We start from the raw sequence: 6000 nt of genomic DNA, 5'->3' as shown, positions 1-6000 counted from the left end.
TGTGTGTATATGCTTGGTAAAGTCTGTGTGTCAGTGTGATCGAATATAAACCTGTGAGAGGGTGTGTGCGTGTGTGTGTATGCATATGTGTGTGTGTGTGTGTTGTAGCATCTGCCTGGTCTCGCCAATGTACCATGCCTCGGGGCATCCTTGCCTGCAGCATGTAAGAGAGACAATGTTGGCCGAGTCACAAGAGAACCTGCTGTGTAATGGTGGGTGGTATCCCTGCATGTAATAGTGGTATCCATTTCAACACTCTGACATGTCTTACAGTGGTTGCTATGACAGGGCTATACAGTGTTGTGGTTGATGTTGTTCTGAAAACTGGGCAGTTTGCTGTGAACAATGGTCTGTTTAAGGTTTGGTGGTTGCTTAAAGGTGAGAAGTGGAGGCGTAGGGAAGATCTTGGTGAGGTAATCATCCTCATCGACAATGCATTGCAGGCTGTGAAAAACACATGGTTTGTCTGCTCCTGGGAAGTACTGGACAATGAAGGGTACCCTATTGGTTGCATCTCATGTCTGTCTCCTGTGGAAGTCATTATGGCATTTCAGAACTGATGATCAATGAGTTGAGCATCGTACCCTGTTCTTATGAGGGCATCCTTGAGTGCCTTCAGGTGTCTGTCACATTCCTCATCATCTGAACAGATCCTCTGTATGTGTAGGGCTTGTCTGTAGGGGATGGCTGTTTTACTATGTTTAGGGTGGAAGCTGGAGAAGTGCAGCATCATGAAGTTATCTGTGGGTTTGCGGGTAGAGCGAGGTGCTGAAGTGCCCGTCCTTGATAGAGATGCGTATGTCCAAGAACAAGACAGATACTAAAGAGTAGTCCATGGTAAGTCTGATGACAGGATGAAACCTCTTGTTATCACTGTGTAGTTGTTTCAGTGACTCCTTGCCATGGGTCCAGGGAAAGAAAATGTTATCAATATACCTGGTATATAGTGCTGGCTGGAGGTCCTGTGCAGAAAAGATGTTTTGTTCGAACTTGTGCATGAAAATGTGGGCATAGTGGAGTGCAAGTTGGTCCCCATGGCTGTTCCATGTGCCCGGATGAAGAACTGGTTGTCAAAGGTGAAAATATTATGATTGAGGATGAAGTGGATGAGTTGTAGCATGGTGCTCAGAGACTGGCAGTTGTTGGTATTGAGTACCGAGCCTGTTGCTGTGATGCCATCGTTGTGCTGGTGTAGAGTGCTGAAATGTCCTTTGTGACGAAGAATGTTCCTGGTTCGACTGGTCGGTGGGTGCTGAGTTTCTGTACGAAATCTGTAGTGTCGTGACAGATGCTGTGGTCCCCTGCACAATGGGTTTCAAGATGCTCTCGGCATAGCCAGACCCTGGAATGACCCTGAAACGTCAATTTTCCTGCTCCTCAGATGTTGCTTGACCTGCAGTGCTTTTCTAGCACCACACTCTCAACTCTAATAGCCAGCATCTGCAGTTCTCACTTGCACCTGACACGATGGGCCGTCCAGACGTGTTGGCTTTGTGTATCTTCAGAAAGCAGTAGACGTCCCCTATGCAGGAAGTACATGGGATAAGAGCGCTACAGGACTGGATCAAAAGTCCTGATCAATGGTTTAGTTCATGGGTGTGTTCTTTGGTCAGATTGGCCAGTAGTTACCTGTAGTGTTTGTCGGTACATTTCCTTGCAGTAATCTGTTCTATTCTGAATGACAATGGCTCCTCCTTTATCTGCTGGTTTGATGACAATGTTGCAATTGGTTTTGAGAACATGGATGGCGTTGCATTGTGATCGGGTGATGTTTTGCTCTACCTTGTGAGTGCTGCTGATGAATCTCACATTTACACATTTCCTGATGGTTTAAGCATATATGTCAAGCCCAGGTCAGTGGTCCTCTGGAGGGGTCCAAATCGATTCCTTCTTTGGTCGCTCCACTACGGATCTCTCTGATGACTGTTCCAGTTTGTTGGTTGGCTCATTGGGATCACTGCTGACATCTTGGAAGAATTCCCAGAGTTTCATTTGTCTGATGAATTCTTCCGTGTCTGCTGCAAGACAGATGGGGTCCATTTTGGTGGTGGGGCAGAAATTGAGCCCGCGGCTGAGCACTTCAATCCCTTCCGGTTGAAGGGTGTGGTTTGATAAGTTGACGATTGATTTCCCTATGGTGATAACGTTTTCAACTGTAGTACCGGGGAGGCTTGGCTATTGCTGGTGGTGATGCCAAATTTCTCCAGTTTCTTCTTCTTGATGTGCATGCATGTGGTGTAGTTCTGTCGCCTTGTCTGTATGGCAGTATCGCATAGCTGTACTGCTATACCTTGAGCGCAAGCTGAGAGTGTGGACTCCATCTTGATTTCAAGGTTATGGTGCGTGCTGTAGAGTTGGTGCATGAGATGATGGAGGAGTTTGCGAGAGGTGTGGCAGCAAAGTCTCTCAGCGTAATCGGTTTTGTAGGTTTTTTTAAGATTTTTTTATTGAAGAAAAAGAACATTTTTTAAACTTTTTTTTACAAACTTACAAAATACCACAAACAAATATAAACACTAATATACCATTAAATATTAAATAAATAATAACCAAAATACAACAAACACAAAAAAAGAAGAAAGAAATAAAACCACTCAACTAAGAACTAATCTATCCTACAAATAACCAAAGCATGTAATAGAATATCTTACATTATGCAAAATGAAGATAGCATAGTAATTAAATAATGAAATACATGCTCAGAGTGAATTAACATCAAGTCATAATAAAACCCGTATTCATACAGGATTCCTCCCCCCGAGGGCCCCCGGACCAGCCAGAACCACTACCTCAACCAGATAAAAGCCCTTGACAATATGACTGAAATATCTGTATCAATATAGTTCAGGAAGGGCTGCCATATTTTATAGAATAATTCAGTTTTTTGATGCACCATATTTGTAAGGAAGTCAAAGGGAATACATTCCATGGTTAACCTGTGCCAATTCGAAAGTCCTGGAGGGCCCTCAGCTACCCAGTTTACTAAGATATTTTTCCTGCACAAAAGCAGAGAATGGAAAATAATTTCCTCCCGTGCACATCCAGGGAGGGCAGGTTCGGAAAGCCCAGGAGAAGAGGTACTGGATCTACTCCAATTTCCGCTCCCAAGATTTCTGTCAGCGCATTTGCTACTTTGGTCCAGTATTTACGGATCTTATGACATGTCCATAAGCAGTGTGTGAGAGTGCCCACTTCTATTTTATATTTAGGACACATTGGAGATGTTCCTGCCCTAAATTTTGCTAGTCGTTCCGGTGCTATATGAGTCCTATGGAGTATCTTTAATCGAATAGCTTGGGTTCTATTACAAATGAGATCTTTCTGGCATTTTCCCAGATGTCGTCCCACACTTCTAAAGGGATTTCCAACCCCAATTCCTATTCCATGTTTTAAACAATTGTTCCATGTCTTTCGATACTTTGTTCTGTAATGAGTGATGAAGGGTGCTGACTGAGGGTAAACCCATCGGCCATAACACTCTTCTTTCCCTATCTGATTTATAAGAGCTATCAAATAATGTGGTCTTCTTCTGTATATAATCTCGAATTTGGAAATATTGAAAAAGGTCTCCATTAGGCAGTTCAAATTTCTGGTGCAGCTGTTCAAAAGACATCATAACCTCCCCATCGAACAGATCCCCTAAGCAAGAAATACCCCTGGACCTCCAGGTTTTAAATGTAGCGTCTGTGTGCCCCGGTTGAAAATCCCATGCTCCCACTATTGGAGTATAAGGAGAGGTTTTTTTGTGAATTACCCTTGTCTTGCTGCATTATCTTCCAAGCTTTAATTGTATTTAATACAATAGGATTTTTACAATAGTCCATAATGAATTTCATCTTATCTAAAAATAAGAGATTAATGAGGGGACACTTTGCTTGAGAAGCCTCAATGTCCAGCCCGATTGATTGCAGGTCACACGAGATCCAATCGGTTATGTAGCGTAATAGAAAACTTAGCTGATACTTCCTAAAGTCTGGAAAATCCAGTCTTCTCCAAGCTTGTGGAAGCTGCAGCTTCTTTAATTTAATAAGGGGCCGTCTATGATTCCTAATGAAAGAACCAAGCCAACCGTATAGTTTATGCAATGCCGGCCTCGGCAACATCACAGGGAACACTCTCATAGGGTATAAGAGACGAGGCAAAATATTCATTTTGATTAGAGCTATTCTGCCTAACCAAGATATCGGGAGATCCCCCCAGCGTTGAAGGTCCTGCCTTATCCTCTCTAATAGGTGCACAAAATTGGCTTTGTACAGCTGACCAAAAACTGGGGTGATAAAAATCCCTAAATATAAAAAACCCTCCAGAGACCACCGAAAGGGAAAGCAAGACCCGTCCGATAAATTGGACATACTAGCAAGACCACCCATCGGCATGGCCTCCGATTTTGTGGAATTGATTTTATAACCTGAGCACGCACTGAATAAATTAATTACTTGGATCAGGCAGGGCACGGATATCAAAGGATTACTAAGAAAAAGGAGAACATCGTCTGTATAAAGGGTAATTTTATGTTTACCCGAACCAACCCTCGGAGCCATTATATTAGAAGCAGCCCATATACCTTCCGCTAGTGGTTCAATTATTAGCGTGAATAATAACGGTGAGAGAGGATATTCCTGACGACAGCCCCTACCCACACTGAAGCTATCCGAGCCTAAACCGTTAGTAATCATGGCTGCTTTGGGGTCATTGTACAGTATTGAGACCCATTTGACGAATACCTCTCCGACACCGAACCTTTACAGTGTGTAAAACAGATATGACCATTCAACCCGATTGAATGCCTTCTCTGCATCTAAAGAGACTACTATTCTGGTATTCTTTCCTGATGACAGACTTGAATCACATTTAAAACCCTTTTAATATTATTAGATGATCTATGGCCCTTGATAAACCCCATCTGATCCTCTTTTATAATGTATGGTAAAACCCTCTCCAGCCTTAATGCTAATGGTTTAGAAAGAATTTTAAAATCCACATTTAGCAAAGATATTGGTCTGAATGATGTGCAATCTTCTGGGGCCTTCCCTTTTTTAAGGATGAGAGAAATATTTTCTTCTCTCATCAAAGGCGGGAGGCAATACTGACTATATGAATAATTATACATGTCTATAAGGGGACCAGCCAGTGCCCCTATAAACTCTTTGTAGAATTCAGCCTGGAATCCATTTGGGCCAGGTGCTTTACCGCTCTGAAGCTGCCTAATTGCATCAAGTATTTCCTGGGTTGTCAGGGGAGCATTCAGGACCGACACCTGTTCCAGGGTTAAGTCCGGAAAGACCAGGCTTTTAAAAAAGGACTCCATTTTCTTAGCTCTGTCTTCACAATCCTGTGATTTATACAGCTCAGAATAAAACTCTCTGAAGGCTGTATTGACCCTTTTGCGGTCATGAGTCAAAGTACCAGCATTTTCCCTGATGGACGTGATAGCTTGAGGGGCCTCTTTTCTCCTTCCAAGATATACTAGGTATCTACCAGGCTTATTGCCATATTCATATAGTCTTTGTTTTGCAAATAATATTTCCCTCTCTGCTGTTTGGGTAAGCATGGTATTCAAGGCTGTCCTAAGGGTTGTAATCCTTTGTAATTTAGCAACAGAGGGCCTATCAACATACGCTATCTCAGCTGCCTTCAAGCGAGCCTCGAGTAGATGCTGTTCTCCCTTTTGTTTTTTTCTGTGTCGGTAAGTATGAAATAATGGGATCTCGTGCATAAGCCTTAATGGTCTCCCACATCATCGACGGGTTACTGGCCGTGCCTGAATTAATTTCCAAAAAGGTTTTAAATTCTTGAGAGAAATATTTTACGAATTTACTATCCTTCATTAAGAAGGAATCCATACGCCAATGTCGGTGGCTTGTCTCATCGTCCTTAGTCTTAACTTCCATATATACTGCAGCATGATCACAGATTATTATATTACCTATTTTGCAGGATAATATGGAGTTCAAAAAGGTCGAGGAAGCAAAAAACATATCAATTCTAGTTTGACACTTA

Source organism: Chiloscyllium plagiosum, chromosome 22 (genome assembly GCF_004010195.1).
Source record: "Chiloscyllium plagiosum isolate BGI_BamShark_2017 chromosome 22, ASM401019v2, whole genome shotgun sequence".
In the NCBI taxonomy this organism is placed as follows: Eukaryota; Metazoa; Chordata; class Chondrichthyes; order Orectolobiformes; family Hemiscylliidae; genus Chiloscyllium; species Chiloscyllium plagiosum.
Note: the sequence above shows the minus strand (reverse complement) of the source record.